Below are 19,737 nucleotides of genomic sequence, written 5' to 3'. Positions count from 1 at the left end.
ATGGGGCAACCACTCTACCTACTGAGCTATCCCTGCCCGAAAGAATGAATGCTCATTATTTTATACTGTAATAATGAACAGAGCCTATGGTTAAGAATATATGTGTGCAAAAGGTTTGTGACAGTATAAACTGAGCTTTACATTTGTTTGTATCATTATGAAACAGCATTCTGGCCAAATGTCAGAAAAGATGTGTGAACTATAAGTGTCCTGCGTTGGCTCATTTCCAAGACCAATAACGTTACCTTTGTTGGCTCTCAGTTAGCATAGCTTTTTTGCACATATACCGCATTTAGTACTTCACCACACATGTCTATACATATGTGGGGCCTGAAGCCTAATCCCAAAGCATCCTCTACAGGGTCCCACTCCTTGATGTGTGTAATCTGGTGTGTAGTCACATTGCTGAAGGGTCTCAGAAGTCAATAAAAAAAAGTCCCAGGTTTTGGGTTGCCTTTGTCATTCCCAGATGAGAGCAGGAACTTCCTATCATCCTCAGGACTGTATACTGCTATCAGATAGACGTATTGTGATTATGTCCATGACCTTTTAGAAATTTTGCATTCTGTTTCAGTTTCTTTCAGGCCTTCACAACATCCTTAAAATATTCTAGTTTTGTATCTGTTTTTCCTTCTTGTTTTTTATTATCAGAATTCATAACAGAGAAACGAAAAATTACACTGACAGTCCTTCTAAAATAATCATGCATCTTGTGACACACCAAATATGACAGTAATTTGAATCTGTTTGAAAATCTTTATTTTCTTTTGGGGTTCATATTTCATTTAGAAAAACAACACAAACAATCCATCAGTTAAGTAGATACAAGCAGCTGAAAGAAAAAAAGAAGACATCAGGAACCGCAGCCAAGCATGGACACAGTTGTCATTCATCGCCCGGCGAGTTTATGGCATTACTAACCCACCGACAGCGATGAATGTGAGCCGGAATCATGCACTGGATTAGAACTGGCCAAGGCAGAGCTTTATACAATGTAACAATAAGCAACAGTCAATCAGAAACAAAGTGATACATTATTCACAAAACAATTGGATACATGCTTCCTGTGTGTGATAAAAAGGGTGAAAAACATATTAAAGTACAACTTGACCTGGACACTTTTTGTACAGAAAATATTATTTGATTATCTTTAGTAAAGTTTATAAAACAAATTATTACTTTTGAAAAATGTGTGGGGAAACCCAGATTTTGGTATACAAAGATACTGGAATAAAACCTAAATTAAGCACAGCTCAACACACCCACAGAACAAAAAATAGCTTTTTATTGAGGCTCATTGACATCATGGACACGGTGCTCAAGGGTTGTCCAACAATATTGTACGTTATACAACCACACTTTGCTGCTGAAAAATGTTTTGATGCACTGGTGATGCACTGAAAACCTTGGCTCCTAACACACCGCCACCACTGACTGTACTTTTTCACGTTTGTCTGCAAATACTAGCTAGCTACTAGCCCTGCGAAAATCCAAGTTCAACACGAACCGGAAGTGGAGGTCGTTCGCCTTCAAAGTAAAAGTTGCATCTAGGCTGCAGTTTTCAACGGGCACATCTTTTATTTAGAAGTGAAATAGTGTCCATTTCCGGTTTGTGCGGCACTTTTACATTTTGTTTTTACAGCTGGGACAGTTTGTCGGCATGTTCGTCATTTCCCCTCGCCTTTGATATATTAACTAATATGAATATTATTTTTTACCTGATCCAGTCGTTTTTGTTTCCAGTTTTTCTTGTGTAAACTAAATCTGTGTACTTTTCAGCTTAAACATTACTAATTACTTTTCAGGGCTTAAATCTAGCCAAGTGGCTTCTATAGATGTGATTAAAATAGCACAATTGAGGTAAAAAGATCAACCCTTTTAGGTTTTAAACGGTGTCTGATGTGTGAGCTGAAAAAGCGTTTATGCCAACAACAATCCCTCCAGCCTCTAAATGAAGACTTTGTTAGCCTTAAAATGGTCAAATATTCATATTATTTACATCACTTAATTGCCTAAATGCAGTATGAGTGCATTCAGAAGAAAATTTGTGTTTGGGGACACAAAAATGAGGAGGAAATTTTATATCCAGAAACATGAATAAACAGAGTAAAAGTTGTGACTATTTAACAAGCTTTAAATAAGTAAGACTGTTCATGGAATTTTGTGACACCTTAATAGACTGCAGCCATTGTTAATGCTAGTATTTACTTCTGTGTTTTGCTAAAAATTACTATGTAATATCTGAGTGCTACACATTTCTTGGTACGTGGTGTTGTGAGTTGTTGTGATCTCAAGTGTTAGGGTACACTCAACACTCGATGGTTTTCTCTGAGTCACAAACTCACCGACAGCGTTGAATGTTCTCCAAGACTTGAAAAACACAGGCTGACAGCAAGCTAACAAACAGCCTGTCCCGAAGTGCTGCAAGGGGTGGACAGCCATGACAGGATGAACCAACGAAGACGCTAAATAGGAAGTGACAAGAGCTCTGCAGGTGCACCCACACATTTTGATTAATGATGCAGCATATAGCAAAGGTACCTAAACCTGCTTTAATATCTCAAACAGCTACAGAACAAATTTAGACTGTGCAATGACATTACGCTGGAGATATTTGGAATTGGGCAATAAATGGAAATGCTGAACAAATATCTAGGTAATAGATTCTACATTTTGAGGCATTAAACTAAATATAAAATATTAGAAGTCTGTCATTTGTGTTAGTATATCTAGTCGCAATAAAAACATCATGGTGCAAAACAGTAGCGATCTGAAAGTTTCAAGTTTCAGGAAGCATTTTCAGTATAACAACAAGTGGGAATCTAATTACTGCAAACACTGCCCTAAAGATCAGTGAAAACTCAACCCTCTGACTTAATTACCAAGTTGAGTCAAAGCATTTGAATTAGTTGTCTAACAGAAGCAGCCATGTTGTAGGTTTCATGCTGTCTTCCACCATTGTATTTTTTCCTGTTATTGCTAGATCACTGGTTACAAATCGAAATGACTTACCTGCACCAGATTGTTTGTGACATTGTGCCAGCTGACTGTGACACTGGACTCTTCTTACAGCTGCAGCTGAAAGACAAGGCCAAAGATGTGGGATAATTGGTGTATACAGGTAGAAATCAATCAATTATATACACAAAAAAAAGCTAGGGGGAAATGTAGAGCGCCGTTTCTATGAAATATTTGAATACGCTTCAAAGATAAGATTATATATAAACAAAACACCCAGCACGCCCCTGCGGGCGGTTTATCCTTCAAGCTCGGGTCCTCTACCAGAGGCCTGGGAGCTTGAGGGTCCTGCGCAGTATCTTAGCTGTTCCCAGGACTGCGCTCTTCTGGACAGAGATCTCCGATGTTATTCCCGGGATCTGCTGGAGCCACTCGCCTAGCTTGGGAGTCACCGCACCTAGTGCTCCGATTACCACGGGGACCACCATTACCTTGGTATTTCTCGAGCTTTTCGTGTTCCTTCTTCCTGATGTTGCTGTCATTCGGAACCGCTACATCGATCACTACGGCCGTCTTCTTCTGTTTGTCTACCACCACTATGTCCGGTTGGTTAGCCACCACCATTTTGTCCGTCTGTATCTGGAAGTCCCACAGGATCTTAGCTCGGTCATTCTCCACCACCCTTGGGGGCATCTCCCATTTTGACCTCGGTACTTCCAGGTTATACTCGGCACAGATGTTCCTGTACACTATGCCGGCCACTTGGTTATGGCGTTCCATGTATGCCTCGCCTGCTAGCATCTTGCACCCTGCTGTTATGTGCTGGATTGTCCTTTATATATATATATATATATATATATATATATATATATATATATATATATATATGAATAATTTACTGTCTATGCAAATCTAGAAGAAATGACCTCCACCAACTCCTTTTGCATGTCTTTTTCACTGTAATGTACTCAAAGTACTTTTTACACTCTAAGCCACCTTCACCTATTCAGACAGGGCTTTATATTTAGTTTTTTTAATCTATCTTTTAAGTGCTCTTTTTTGTCTCTCACAAACACACACACAGCAACAGATGGCAATTTAGGTTTTCAGTATCTTTCCCCATGACACTTTAATATGAGCATTCAATGAGCCAACCTTCTGATTAACCACTCTGGCCATTTCAGATCCTTGAAAATACTAAATTGAGTTGTTATGGGAACTGACCTGATATTCTGTGCCAAAATTTTCTGCCCTACATTATGATAGAAATTATTTTCACAGGGTGCTTTGAAGCCATCTTGAGCCAAGAAATCAAGTGGTGCCATTTGTGTAAACATGACATGCAAAATGACATTGACATGACACAGACATGAGAAGTGACCCAGGTGTGATGTCTCATTTCTGAAGTGTGACTGGTTTATATTCATCTGTTATTCAATCTGTTCGCCTCCCAGTGATGATGTGAATTTTAATTGAAAGAAAAACATACGGAAACAAAATGCTTTCCTGGGTTTGTCAAAGATATGAATAGTACTTTACATATTCCAACATGAGCGTCGTTTGCATGACCAGTAGGATAAGCACAGGCTACACTGGCCCACATAGTGAAAGAGCATGTTAAGACGCAGCTGAAGACTAGCTTAAGCATACAATGGCTGGATAAGCAGCATAACGAACCTTCCCACAATACTGTGATGTAACATGGATATACTGGATATAACATGTTACAACAGAGTACTTGCACTTTTTTTTACATAGTTTGAGAAAAGTGACATATTAGTTATACAATTTAGCAAATTTGATATTTATTTACTTTTTAAAAACTAAGAAATCTGTTGTTGTTAAATGTGTTTGAACACATGTTATTTTTGTTGTGACAAGCACAAAAGAGAATAAGAAGTATTGGCAAAGGACATGTTTTGGTGTCCTTAGCATCTGAATGCATTTGAAAAATGGCAGAGAGGGCAATCATTACATTAATGAAGTATTCACATTATTTTGCTAAGGAGCTTTGCTTCATTTTTTGAAGAAGCACCTGCAACCTAAATGCTGTACAGTAATGGTGGTGGGAATCTATATCACTCAAAAGGCATCATAAATCCACAGAACACAGATAAAAGAAATGCTCTAATGTGGCCTGTATGACTGCGTGTGTGGTCATGCTATAAGACCTTAAGGCTGTTATGCTACAAGTTCATAGCATAAATGCAGCGGAGCTGGTTGTGTGTTGATGGAGGACTAGAGGTGGGAGAAGGGAGCTGGGTGGGGGAATTCAAGGGTGAGTGAAGAGAATAAGAAGGTGGTGGTGGATGGGGGTGTTGGCTGTCTGGGTGAGAGGAGTGTTGATCGATTCCAGGCATGGTATTTTCCAGACAGACTGAATGGTAAAGGTCAAAGGTCAGCCGCTTTTGTTTCCTTATGAAAGAGAGGCTGTGTGTGTATTTTCGAACTCATGTGCACCAGCAAATGTCATGCATGTTTGCTCCATATCGAGTTAAAAGAGCCGTTTTTTGTTGTTTTGGGGGGATTTTTTTTTTTTTTTTTGTTTCAGGTTTTTGGTTTTAGATCTCCAATCAAGCTAAAGCCACAAAACAAGTGCAAGGATCCTTCTGTGAGTATGTGTAGCTGTATGAGCACATGTCTGCACGTGAGCATGTTTGACTGAGCTCTTTCCTCACATTTTTTAAAGGGAGCAACATTTAAACCTGAATATGCAAAAATAAAAATCAATCCTTATATACACAATTTGCAGACCAAACTTTCTGTGTCACCAACACTTACTGGTGATTATATGACCTGAAGCTACATAATTAGACCTCTTTAACATTTGCTCCATTTTTGTCCGATTTTTCTCCCATCAGAGGAAACGCTGCAAGCATAAGAACTGAAAATCTGTTTCAAAAGCATTTTCCTCCTCATATAAAAATCTGAGCATGTTTCAGTGCTGATCAGAACTGCTGAACAGCAGTGCGCGCAGCTAGGTGGTTGAGTGTCTTGCTCAAGGGCACATGGGGAAAAGCTAAAAATAGTTTGTAGATGCTCCTGCTGTGATCAAATCTGACACCTTTGCCGTACTCTGCAGTGTGCTGTGAATGTGTGTTTGACAATTTTTCAGTTTGGGTTGAGTGGCCAGAGAATATACATCACAAATAAGCCTGAGAGCACGCGCACACATGCACACACGCACACACACACATATATATTCATTACCATGGAAATCTTAATAGCAGCCATACAAATAGTGGTGTTTTAATATTGGCCCAAGTAACAGATAACACATACAGAACAAGGATGCACAGAGTAACCTGCCACACATGCACAAAAATACACACACAGCAGAGATTGCATAGTCACTTCCTGCATATTTCTGTGTGTGCATGCATGGCTGCATGTGAGCACATGTGTGTCTGAATGAGAGAACAGATTGTGGCAAAGTAAAGGAACGGGGTGGGGGTAAAGAGAGACTTGGTGGTGGGAGGGGAAACGAGCAACAGAGTGAGTGGTGGGCCTTGTCTCTCCCTCCATACTTTCCTCCTTTAAAGCCACTGTCCCACTCGCTCCCCCTCCCCCACCTGGGACTTGAACCCATGACCCACCCAGTGAATGAGTTCAAGGGAGGCATTGCCATTACTGAGGAAGCCACTGCTGAGCCTGCGTGAGGTTCAGTGAAAGTTTGTTTCTGTGCTAGGTTAAATTAGCCCGTGTGTGCATGTGTTTGTGTACAAGCATGTTTATTTGTTTTTATAATGGACGTTGTGAATAAGAGTCTAAGCAATGTTTGTGCATATGGGTATCTTTGTTTGTGTGTTTGTGCGTGTGCGTGTGTGTAAGAGTGAGTCTTTCACAGTTGAACCATGTGTGTTTTTGTGAGTGTGTTCACAGAGTTCTGAAACAGAGGCTGACTTTCGATTTCGGGCGATCGTGGCTCAAGAGTTGGGTGGTCGCCTCGTAATTGGAAGGTTGCCGGTTTGAACCCCAGCTCTGACAGTCTCGGTCGTTGTGTCCTTGGGCAAGACACTTCACCCGTTGCCTACTGGTGGTGGTCAGAGGGCCCGGTGGCACCAGTGTCCGTCAGCCTCGCTTCTGTCAGTGCGCCCCAGGGTGGCTGTGGCTACAATGTAGCTTGCCATCACCAGTGTGTGAATGTGTGTGTGAATGGGTGGATGACTGGATGTGTAAAGCGCTTTGGGGTCCTTAGGGACTAGTAAAGCGCTGTACAAATACAGGCCATTTACCATTTAAGGTCAACATTAGAAATGCAAACTGCACAGATATTTGTGTTTATGTGCGTTTTGGAACGCGTGTCTTTATGTTTCTGTTGAAGATGATTTGTTTTCCAATGGTACCTTTAAGCAGCAGACTTATACTTTTAATAAAATTATTAATGCACGTAGATATGTGTGTGTGCGTGCGTGCGTGCATGTGTGTGTGTGTGTGTGTAATGGGAATGGTGATGGCCCTTCCCCCCAGTTTGCTGCTGGGTGTGTGACTGAGACGGCATCTCCCTACCTGGCCCAGACTAAATCAATACTTTAATCTAATTGTCATTCACTTCCACTGGGGTAGCCAAGTGCATGCACGCATACATACAGCACACACAAAATATTCAACACATCTCCATGCACAAACCTAACAACCATGGATACTTGTAAAAACATGCACATCCTTCACACACACACACACACACACACACACACACACACATGCGAAATTATGAATGAAAAGCCCCACTGTGTGAACGCACTCGCTGCTGTGTTAGCGTGCAGCCTCGCTGTCCTGTACTACATCCACTTCCATGCCCTCTCTGCACTCTTTCCCTGCCTCTTTGGGCGTTCCTCCTTGGTGTTGCATCATGCATGCACACATCAGTGTCGGCAAACATCCGCTGACACACTGTCACATCGCATTCATGTCCGCCGGCGAGCGGCCTCTCCCACAGAGCAACAATGGAAAGTAGATGTCAGGGCTGCTGTGGGATCAGAGCTCAGCCGCAGGCACAACAATCAGCCGGGAAAAAACATACACATATTTAAAATTTAAAGGTCCAAACTGACTTACCTCCTTCATCATCGCCAGCAGAAGCATTCCCCTTCTTTTTCTGCATTCCTCTGTCTCTACACCTTCTTTCCCCCTCCCACAGAACCACCACTCTGTCTCTCTCTCCCTCTTTCTTTCATCCTCCCGTCCGTCTTCTTTCTCTTACCACCTTCTCAACAAATCCCTGCTCTTTCCTTACTTCCTCTCTCCTCCCTTTTCCTGTTCCTCTTCCTCTTTGCCTGTCGCTTAAAACACTCTTTCTCTTGCTTTTCTTCCTCTCCGGTGGGCTCTCCGGTGTCTTCTTCCTACTGCTTTAAACTGCAGACTGTCTGGCGAGAGAGAGAGGGAGAGCGAGAGAGAGAGAGAGACTATGGAGCAATGGGAAATGCAAACTGGGACACACACACACACACACACACACACACACACAGCCTCTGTCAGTTTGAATGAATATTGTGCACACTCGGCTTGTCTCTCCTCCCCCTCTCTTTCTGTCTCCCTCCTTCCCTCTCTACCAGACACCCCTCCTCCACTTCTCTCTGGCTTTGCCCTTCTTCTCTCTCTCCTCCTTCCTCCCTCGTTGCTGCTGCTTTCAAACATGTTCACACTCCAAGACTGACTGACATTATAGAGCTGCACTTACTGACCCCCCACCCCAACGCACACACACGGACACACACACTTCTTAGTCTCATGGACCCAGACGGTTAACCCTTTTGATGCAGCTGCAGATCCCGTCTGTTTGGATTTATTTTCATCTTCACAATGTGAGCTGTTTTCCAACCACTCATAATCATACTTTCATGAATGCGTTGCCATTTTTTATTTTATTGTATAGTGACTAAAATAATCAAGAGTTCATAACAGTAAAACTTTATCTGCATCTACAAAAAGAACTTCCTGTGAAATATAAAAACTCATGTCATTGTGATGTTTGAACAGTCGATTCTTGGACTTAGTGAAAGTGAAATGTGTGGTGAAAGTAAGAAAAATGGACATGTGCAAGAATCTGAGTGACTTCAACATCGACCAAATGGCAGTGCCTAGACGACTGAAAAATACACAAGACTGCTCAAGATTATTTGATCTTGTGGGTGTTTGCCATTATGTCTATATGAGTAATTAATATAGCTATCTATAATGAGCAGTGAGCCTTTTATCCAGTGTAAACAGGTTGATGTAGCGCCACATGAATGAACCAGTTCTCAACCTGTTGCAACTTTTGTTTAGTAGGCCTTTATGCAATGGACACGAAAGAATTTGCTTGACTATTTTCGTTGTGTCCTTGGGCAAGACACTTCACCCGTTGCCTACTGGTGGTGGTCAGAGGGCCCGGTGGCGCCAGTGTCCGGCAGCCTCGCCTCTGTCAGTGCGCCCCAGGGTGGCTGTGGCTACAATGTAGCTTGCCATCACCAGTGTGTGAATGTGTGTGTGAATGGGTGGATGACTGGATATGTAAAGCGCTTTGGGGTCCTTAGGGACTAGTAAAAGCGCTATATAAATACAGGCCATTTACCATTTACCACATTTTCAGCATTAAAAGTATTTTTGCCTCCCTTATTGTCAATGCAGCTGTTCACACCGACAGTGTAATTACACAACACAAAACTACAGCATTTACTTTTTCACATCATGCTTGATTTTTCAAAGTTTTTGCATGCAAATAAACTGATCTGGCTAATCAGGCCACTACATTTGGCAGCCAGTCCACTCGTAGCTCAAAATCACACCGGTGCTGAATATACACATATCTGTAAATGGTAAAGTAACACTGTTTTACCTCAGATATACAGCTAGATGCTCTCTGAAATTATTTCTCTGTTTCCTCGGATGTGGTACCAAGTCTGCCAAAAAGAGCTCAAACTGCCCCAATGAGATCATGAAATATATACTAAAGCAAACATGATACAGCCCCAACTCTTGGATCCAACCATAAATTTCTCCCTGCTGTTGCCTTCTTGTGAGAATTGAACCCCAAATCTCAGTTTCTTCTTCTTGTTTACAAAGTCCAGATCATCATCGCTTGAGCTCAACTTCATTTTTCAGTGCATTTTTTAAGGATGAAACTTTCAACTATCTTTTTTTTTCAGGAAGAACTCAGTGTGTATATAGGTTACATAACAACATTATAATACATATTCAAAAAAATTGAATTTCATGTGATTTTTTCACAACACACAGTAAAGGTCTTTGGAGTGGCCCACCAGCTTGCAGTGGATCTCAGAGAAGCAAACTGCAGTCCAAGGTGGTAGGATTTGTGTCAGGTAGGTCAAAGCAGGACCCAAATGCAGGACTGCCTAAGAAAAACAAATGGTGCTAATAATCCTCAATGCGTGCTCTCTTCATGTGCTTGTGCCCTGCTCCTGTGCTGTGACTTCTCCCTGTGATCCGTGGGGAGTATTTCCGCTCCCTTCGTTGTCTATGTACAACCGTGTCCAGCTCCCTCCACTCGTTTCCCCCGACTCTCCTGGAAACAGACGCTGCAGTAAGTACAGTACTGACGACCTGCCAACACAAAACTCTTTCACTTCACTAGCTGGGGGACTGACTGCATTTCTCACAAAGAAAGTTGTGGTGCGGCTGCTGTGGAAGTCGACGTACCGGAGCTGCATCGGCTCATTGCGCCACCCTGCATAAATGGTACTGGGTCCTGAGTGTGGTGTTGTTGATGTGCAGCTTGGAACCAGTCCTGGCCGACACTGCCGCCACCCCCACCGGCGTTCCCCGGGAGCATGGGAGTGGAGGTCCGGACCGTTCAAGCGCCCATGCCAGCCCCCAGGGTGCAACCAGCCAAAGTACAGCCTGCCTCCGCGAGACGGAGGTCCCCGTGCAGGGGAGCCTGCTCGACCTGAACCATACCCCTCCAAATCCACCAAATACTGAAAGCCACTACCGTGTAACATCCGTGTAACGGATTAAGCAAGGGTGCCGTCAATAACCCGGGTGGGTGGTGGGGGCCTGAAAGGCGGACACTGGACTGGACAGGCTTCAGCTGGGAGACATGAAAGACATTATGAATCTTCATATTTTGAGGTAAGTTCAATCGAGCAGTCACAGAATTAATCATAGTCACAATGTCTTGATGCATGCTCAATAATCCAGGTAAGTAAAAGTTGATTCTGTTCATAGTTCAATGTTAAACATGCCAATAAAGTGAGGAGAAAGCTTTTTGGACTCAGTATCTAATGGACGTTTGCTGTAGACAACCATACTTTCTGCCCTGGACTGCAGGAGAGGCGATCCTGTGAACAATTTCCACAGGCGCCAGCAGCAACGGAGGTGATGCTGAACCGAGGGAACCTCGTGTTCCCCTTCAGTGATGGACAGGAGCGTTGATTAATACCCCAATGAATCCTGAGACAGCGACAGACCAGTGGCAGAGTTGGTCATTGAATTATGAGCATGTTCCACTCATGATAGGTGAGTGGAAGTGGGACTGCTTTGATGAAGCCACACAGTGGAGAGTGGACTCCAACTTCTGGTTGGCCCTCTCCACCTGCCTGTTGGTGTAAGGATAAAACCCTGAGGATAGACTCACTTGGGCCCCCAGCACGGTGCAAAACTCCTTCCAAACCTGCGACGTGAACTGCGGACCCCGATCGGACACAGTGTCTTGAGGGATGCTGTGTAGGCGGAACACATGATCAGTCAGTAGCTTCGCCATCTCTAATGCAGTGTGCAATTTGGGCAGAGCAATAAAATGTGCAGCTTTAGAAAAACCATCCACCATGGTGAGTATGACGGTGGCTGTCCAGTTATGAAGTTCAGTGCGATGTGTGACCAGGGCCTTCTGGTTATAGGTAGGGGCCTGAGAAACACACAAGGAGGGGAGTTGGACGCTTTATTCCACGCACAGGTAGGGTAAGCAGAGACAAAATCCTAGACATCTTGGCCCAAAGACGGCCACCCAAACAAGCGTTGCATGAATGATATAGCGTGCTTCAACTTAGGAGAATGGGCCCACTGGATAAGCTTGCCATGAACCACAGGGGGCACGTATATCTGGTTTGTAGGACCCATCACACGGTCAGGTTTCTCTTGCTGAGCGCTTCTAATTAGAGCCTTGATCTCCCATGTGAGTAACCCAGGCTGCAGGCAGGATGGCATCGTCCTTCTCTGACTGAGAGAATTGCCAGGAGAGTGCCTCCGGCTTCACATTATGGGAGCTGGGTCTGTATGTGATGGTCAAATTGAACTAAGTAAAGAACAGAGCCCACCTGACCTAACAGGAGTTGAGGGGCTTAATGGCTTGCAGCTACTCGAGGTTCTTGTGGTCTGTCCAGATGACCAATAGCTGTTCCTTCCAGTCAGTGCCTCCATTTCTCCAGTGCGAGCTTTATGGCCAACAATTGTTGATCCCCTATGTCGTAATTCCGCTCTGCCAGCGAGAGACGCAGAGAAACAACAACAAAAAAAAAAAAAAACCACACACACACACACACACACACGAGTGAAGCTTACGCCCGGAACTCTGTGACAACACAACTCCAAAATCTGATGCATCCACTTCCACTATGAATGGTTGAGAGAAGTCTGGCTGAACCAAAATGGGAGCGGAGGCGAACTTCTGCTTGAGTTGGATGAATGCTTGCTGGACCGCTGGGGAACACTGGAATGAGACCTTCAGAGAAGTTAAGCATGTGAAAGGCAGAGCAATGCGACTGGAATCTCAAATGAAATGTCTGTAAAGATTTGCAAAGCCCAGGAACCTTTGCAGCTGCGTACGGGTCTGGGGCTCTGGCCATTGAACCACCTCTTTTATCTTAGCTGGATCTGCCTGAAGCTGGCCTTGCTCCACAATAAACCCCAAAAAGGAGAGCAACTGAACATGGAACTCACTTCTCTTCTTTGACGAACAGTCGATTTTTCAACTGCTGCAGGACCTGGCGGATGTGCTTCTCATGTTCAACCAAGACTTCAGAATCAGAATATTATCAAGGTACACAAAACCACAGAGGTTAATGAAATCTTTCAAAACGTCATTAACCAAGGCCTGAAAAACTGTGGGAGCAATGGTGAGGCTGAAAGGCATGACCAAGTAGAATCCAGCTCACCATTAACTTTTTATAATTATTTGAACATTAGGTACTCAAAATGTTATTGAGCCATCTTTCACTCATCTCCCTGATACTGACTGAAAGTCAATGGTAGGCATTCCTGAGCTTAGTGGCCCCTTGAAGCAGTTCAAAATTGGAAGACAGCAATGGCAGGGGACACTTATTTTTAAGTATCTTTGTGGTCTTGTTCAACCCCCCGAAAGGCAATGCACAGATGGAGGGTCTTGTCCTTCTTCTCCACAAAGAAAATCCCCACCCCAAGTGGGGATTTGGATGGATGGATTATTCCGCTAAGGAGTCATTAATGTAACATTCCTAGGCCTCTTTCCAGCTTGGAGAGACTGTACAGGCAATTGGTGGGAAGTGGAGCACCAGAGAGCTGATCTGTTCCAGTCGCAAGGATGATGTGGAGGAAGGGAGAGCACCAAGTCCTTGTTGAAGACCTTAGCGAGGTCATGATAGAGCGCTGGAACAGAGTACAAATCAAGTAACTTGACCGTTTTGGATAGAGACACTATGGCAGAGTGCAAACAGTTCTTATGACACTAAAGGCTCCAACCAACAATTTTGGACCAAGCTGGGGGGGTTGTGTTTAACCAAGGGCAACCGAGAATAACAGGAGTTTCAGGAGCATCAGAAAGAAAGAAGCTAATCTTCTCTACATGGTTTTCTGATAGGGAGAGCTGAATGGCCTGAGTGCAATGGGTAATTTAAGCAAGCCTGGTACAGTTTAAGGCAGAAACCTGTAGGAGCTCGGTGAGTGGTGTCAACGGGAGGTTTAATTCCTTAGCGAGTGTCTGATCAATGAAATTTTACTCTGTGCCTGAGTCAATTAGAGCATGACTGAGCACTCTTAGTGTATGAGTTTTGCTAAACACTGAAGACCAAGTAGGGAGGCATCTTTGAATGTGTCTGCCAATTCAATTTTATTTATATAGCGCCAAATCACAACAACAGTCGCCTCAAGGCGCTTTATATTGTACAGTAGATCCAACAATAGATACAGAAAAACCCAAATATCATATGACCCCCTAATGAGCAAGCACTTTGGCGACAGTGGGAAGGAAAAACTCTTTTAACAGGAAGAAACCTCCAGCAGAACCAGGCTCAAGGAGGGGTGGGGCCATCTGCTGCAACCGGTTGGGGTAAAAGGAGGAAGACAGGATAAAGACATGCTGTGGAAGAGAGACAGAGATTAATAACAGGTATGATTCAATGCACTCACATAGTGAGTGAGAAAGGTGATTGAAAAGGAAAAACTCAATGCATCATGGGAATTCCACAGCAGCCTACATCTATTGCAGCATAACTAAGGGAGGATTCCGGGTCACCTGGTCCAGCCCTAACTATATGCTTTAGCAAAAAGGAAAGTTTTAAGCCTAATCTTAAAAGGGTGGGCCATTTATATGGATACACCGTAATAAAACGGGAATGGTTGGTGATATTAAAGTCCTGTTTGTGGCACATTAGTATATATGAGGGGGCAAACTCCTCAAGATGGGTGGTGGCCATTTAGAAGTCGGCCATCTTTGAAAAAAAAAACAAAAAAAAAAAAACAAAAAAAACACACACACACAAACCAAAAGTTGTATCCATAGGAAGAGGGCCATGTGACACATCAAACTTATTGGTAATGTCACAAGAAAAACAATGGTGTGCTTGGTTTCAACGTAACTTTACTCTTTCATGAGTTATTTACAAGTTTCTTTGTTCACAGCCATTGACATGTCAAAGAGGTTAACACGTGACGAGTGGATAGAAAATGTGTTGATATCTGGTGAACGCAGTAACCGGGTCATTGCAGCAGATTTCAATGCAAGACATCCTACGAGACCACCCATCTCCCATGCTACAGTTAGCAAACTGCTTGCTAAGTTTTGTGAAACTGGTTTAGTGTTGGATTTGCCAAAATGTGGACGCAAGAAAACTGTCACTAATGAAGAAACATCAGTGGCTGTCCTAGCTTCATTCAGCAAGAACCCACAGCGTAGCACTCGCCGCATGTCACTGGAGGGTGGCATTAGTCAAACATCCCTTCGGTGGCTATTAGCTACTCACAAATGGCACCCTTACAAACAGCAGCCACTGCAGCATCTCAACAAGGATGACCCAGATCGGCACAGAATTTGCAGAATGGGCAAAACAAAAATTGGAAACAGGACCCTCAGTTAACGCAGAAGATTTTCAGTGATGAGGCAAACTTTTGTGACTGGTGAAGTTAACAAAACCACCACTATTGGTCTGACACTAACCCACATTGGATGGATCCCTCCAAGACTGTTGGAACAACAAAAGTGATGGTTTTGGTGTGGTATATGGGGTACAACGATAGTGGGTCCATTCTTCAATGGAAACCTCAAGGCCACTGGATATTTGAAATTGCTACATGATGATGTGTTTCCCTCTTTATGCACTGAAGCTGGCACGTTCCCTGAGTTTTTCCAGCAAGATGGTGCACCACCACATTATGGGTGCCAGGTCCGAGCATTCCTAGATGAACAGTTTCCTGGAAAGTGGATTGGTCGTCGTGGGCCAGTTGAATGGTCCACAAGGTCTCCCGATCTGACCCCCTTAGACTTTTATCTTTGGGGTCATCTGAAGGCAATTGTCTATGGTGTGAAGATACGAGATGTGCAGCACCTGAAACTACAGATACCGGATGCCTGTGCTGGCATTTCTCCTGCGGTGTTGCTATCAGTGTGTGAAGAGTGGGACAAGAGGGTTGCATTGACAATCCAACACAATGGGCAGCACATTGAACACATTTTATAAGTGGTCAGAAACTTGTAAATAACTCATGAAAGAATAAAGTTACGTTGAAACCAAGCACACCATTGTTTTTCTTGTGACATTACCAATACGTTTGATGTGTCACATGGCCCTCTTCCTATTGAAAAAACAAAAGTTGTATCCAAGATGGCCGACTTCTAAATGGCCACCACCCATCTTGAGGAGTTTGCCCCCTCATATATACTAATGTGCCACAAACAGGACACATTAGTGTCACCAACCATTCCCATGTTATTACGGTGTATCCATATAAATGGCCCACCCTGTAAAGATAGTGTCTGTCTCCTGAATCCAAACTGGAAGCTGGTTCCACAGAAGAGGGGCCTGAAAACTGAAGGCTCTGCCTCCCATTCTACTTTTAAATACTCTAGGAACAACAAGTAAGCCTGCAGTGTGAGAGTGAAGTGCTCTAATAGGGTGATATGGTACTACAAGGTCATTAAGATAAGATGGGGCCTGATTATTTAAGACCTTGTATGTGAGAAGCAGGATTTTGAATTCAATTCTGGATTTAACAGGAAGCCAATGAAGGGAAGCCAATACAGGAGAAATCTGCTCTCTCTTTCTAGTCCCTGTCAGGACTCTTGCTGCAGCATTTTGGATTAACTGAAGGCTTTAGGACTTCCTGATAATAATGAATTACAGTAGTCCGGCCTGGAAGTAATAAACGCATGAACTAGTTTTTCAGCGTCACTCTGAGACAGGATATTTCTAACGTTAGAGATGTTGCGCAAATGGAAGAACGCAGTCTTACATATTTGTTTAATATTTGCGTTGAAGGACATATCCTGGTCAAAAATGACTCCAAGGTTCCTCACAGCGTTACTGGAGGCCAAGGTAATGCCATCCAGAGTAAGAATCTGGTTAGATACCATATTTCTAAGCTTTTCAGGGCCGAGTACAATAACCTCAGTTTTATCTGAATTAAGAAGCAGAAAGTTAGCGGCCATCCAGGTCTTTATGTCTTTAAGACATTCCTACAGTTTAACTAATTGGTGTGTGTTATCTGGCTTCATGGACAGATAGAGTTGGGTGTCATCAGCATAGCAGTGAAAATGTATTCGATGTCTTCTAATGATACTGCCTAAGGGAAGCATGTATATTGTAAACAGAATTGGTCCTATAACTGAACCCTGTGGAACTCCATAATTAACCTTAGTGTGTGAAGAGGACTCTCCATTTACATGCACGAATTGGAGTCTACTAGATAGATATGATACAAACCACTGAAGCGCAGTACCTGTAATACCTACAACATGCTCTAACCGCGCTAATAGAATATTATGGTCAACAGTATTGAACGCAGCCAGCATCCCTACTTGTACTAACGTGCCTGCTCTTTCAGATGAGCAGAGCATGTGTCTGCATAATCTCCCCTAATGTCCCTTTTCCAAGGGAAAAAGAAAAAATTAAAAAACCCACACACACTGCCATCTCCTCCAGTCCAAGGGTGAAAGTTGGGCCCGGCCGAGCTGCATTGGTTGCTCCTCCTCCACAGCAGCCCCCCTCGTCTCTGGGCTCTGATCCCCAGAAACGCACCCCGCATGGGGTCGTCGGAAACAGAAAGCTTGCTCACCATATTCCTGCATGTGGTCATCCTAACACACATGGAAATGAATGCATCCAATGATTTAGGCAATTCTCTGGGGGATAATTCCCATTTCAGATCCTCATTGAGGCTTTTGAGGAAAGTCCATTCTCTCCCAACCCCATGTCCTCTGCCAATATCCAAAAGTCAATTGAGAAATCAGCCATGCTTCTCTTACCTTGCCAAAGGTTGAACATTTTGTGTTCAGCTGCATCCGGGCTCAAGCCTTTGCCAAACAACAGAATTTGGCAAGAAAGTCATTATAGGATAAATCAGGGCGAGCCTTTAGTACTGCCTGAGCCCACTTCAGTGCGTGACGCGTCAACAGCTCCACCATAAAATACATTTTTGAGCTGTCTGAGGTATAGGCTTGGTTCAGCTGGCGAAACACAAGCGGACATTGAGTAAAAACTCCCACTGTTTTGTCCAACTCACCCAAGAACTTCTCTGGGATCGGTAGTGGATGTTCTCATGGCTAGGAGGGCAGCAGGTCTCTCAAGTAGGCCAAAGCAGGACCCAAATGCAAGACTGCCTGTGTAGAATACAGTCCATTTATTCACAGTGCAAGAATAACAAATGGTGCTTCCGTTCCATGACTTCTACCTGTGATCCGTGAGTATTTCCGCTCCCTTTCAGTGTCTATGTAGAAGTGTGTCCAGCTCTCTCCACTCGTTTCACCCAACTCTACTGGAAACAACAGATGCTGCAGTGAGTAAACTTTATATGACCGGCCATCACGAAGCACTTTTACTTCAGTAGCGGGGGAACTGACTGCAAAGATCCAGCGTCAACTGAAGCTCAGCTACTCTGTTAAGTAGCTCCCTTGATGAGGCTGATCAGCAACAGGTGAGTGTGATTACTCCTCAGGTGTGGCTGGCTCCACGGCGGGAAAAAGTCTCCAAGCCTGGTGCCGCAGGAAAACATTGATACCACCACACACACACACCAACATGTAAAGGAGGAAACGAGGGACCGGGAGTGAACAACAACATAGACATGGCAGGTCGACCAGCGGACTGCAGACCATGCAATGAACTGACGACCATGAGCTTTAGAATAGAATAGAATAGAATAGAATTCAACTTTATTGTCATTGCACATGCACAGGTACAGGGCAACGAAATGCAGTTTGCATCCATCCAGAAGTGCTTTAGTGATATAGATATATTACAATATATATTAGCAATAATATAGATATGTGAGTATATTACAGAAATGGGTCTATTATGGTATGTTATAATGTACACGGTATGAAGTATGTTGTGAATATTCTATAACTATAAGTATGTACAGGCTGTAGTGAGTACAAGCTATGTACAGGATATGAACAGGATATAAATATGAAAAACTATACAGAATATGAAATAAATAACTTTACAGAATCTGGGATATATACAGAAATGGGAACTATGCAAGTTGTAAACAGTTGTAGGATTAAAGATTATCGAATGTACAGAATGATTATTTACACAGAGCTATACAGTAGTGCAGTTAAGATAAGTGAGGGTGTAGATAGTTTCTACAGAGGCTATATAAAGTGCTAGTGGTTGTGAGTGGTGGTTCAGTCCATGTTATTATTGTGTTTGAGGGTACAGTTGTCCATTGTGGGTGTGTGTATGTTCAGTCCATGAGTTTAACGTGGGTCAGATGTTAGGAGGCAGAGTTCAGGAGTCTGACAGCTGTGGGGAAGAAGCTGTTCCAGTACCTGGTGGTCTTAGTCCGGAGGCTCCTGTGGCGCCTCCCAGAGGGCAGGAGGGTGAAGAGTCCATGTGATGGGTGACTGGGGTCTTTGATGATTTTCCCAGCCCTTTTCAGACACCGCTTCCTGTAGATGTCTTTTATGGCAGGAAGTGGTGCTCCGGCGATGCGCTGGGCAGTTTTCACGACCCTCTGCAACGCCTTCCGGTCCGAGGCAGAGCAGTTCCCGTACCAGACTGTTATACAGTTGGTCAGGATGCTCTCGATGGTGCAGCGATAGAAGTTCACCAGGATGTCTGAGGACAGGTGATTCTTCCTCAGAGTCCTCAAGAAGAAGAGGCGCTGGTGAGCCTTCTTGACCAGCTTGGAGCAGTTGGTCGTCCAGGTGAGATCCTCGGAGATGTGGACTCCCAGGAACTTGAAGCTGCTCACACGCTCCACAGCCGTCCCCTTAATGTGGATGGGTGGATGTGGGTCAGCATTCCTCCTGTAGTCCACGATGAGCTCCTTGGTCTTCTCGGTGTTAAGCAGCAGGTTGTTTCTGTCGCACCACTCAGCCAGACGATCCACCTCCTCCCTGTAGGCGGCCTCATCGTTGTCACTGATGAG

Source organism: Astatotilapia calliptera, chromosome 4 (genome assembly GCF_900246225.1).
Source record: "Astatotilapia calliptera chromosome 4, fAstCal1.2, whole genome shotgun sequence".
In the NCBI taxonomy this organism is placed as follows: Eukaryota; Metazoa; Chordata; class Actinopteri; order Cichliformes; family Cichlidae; genus Astatotilapia; species Astatotilapia calliptera.
This window is presented reverse-complemented; position numbering follows the sequence as displayed.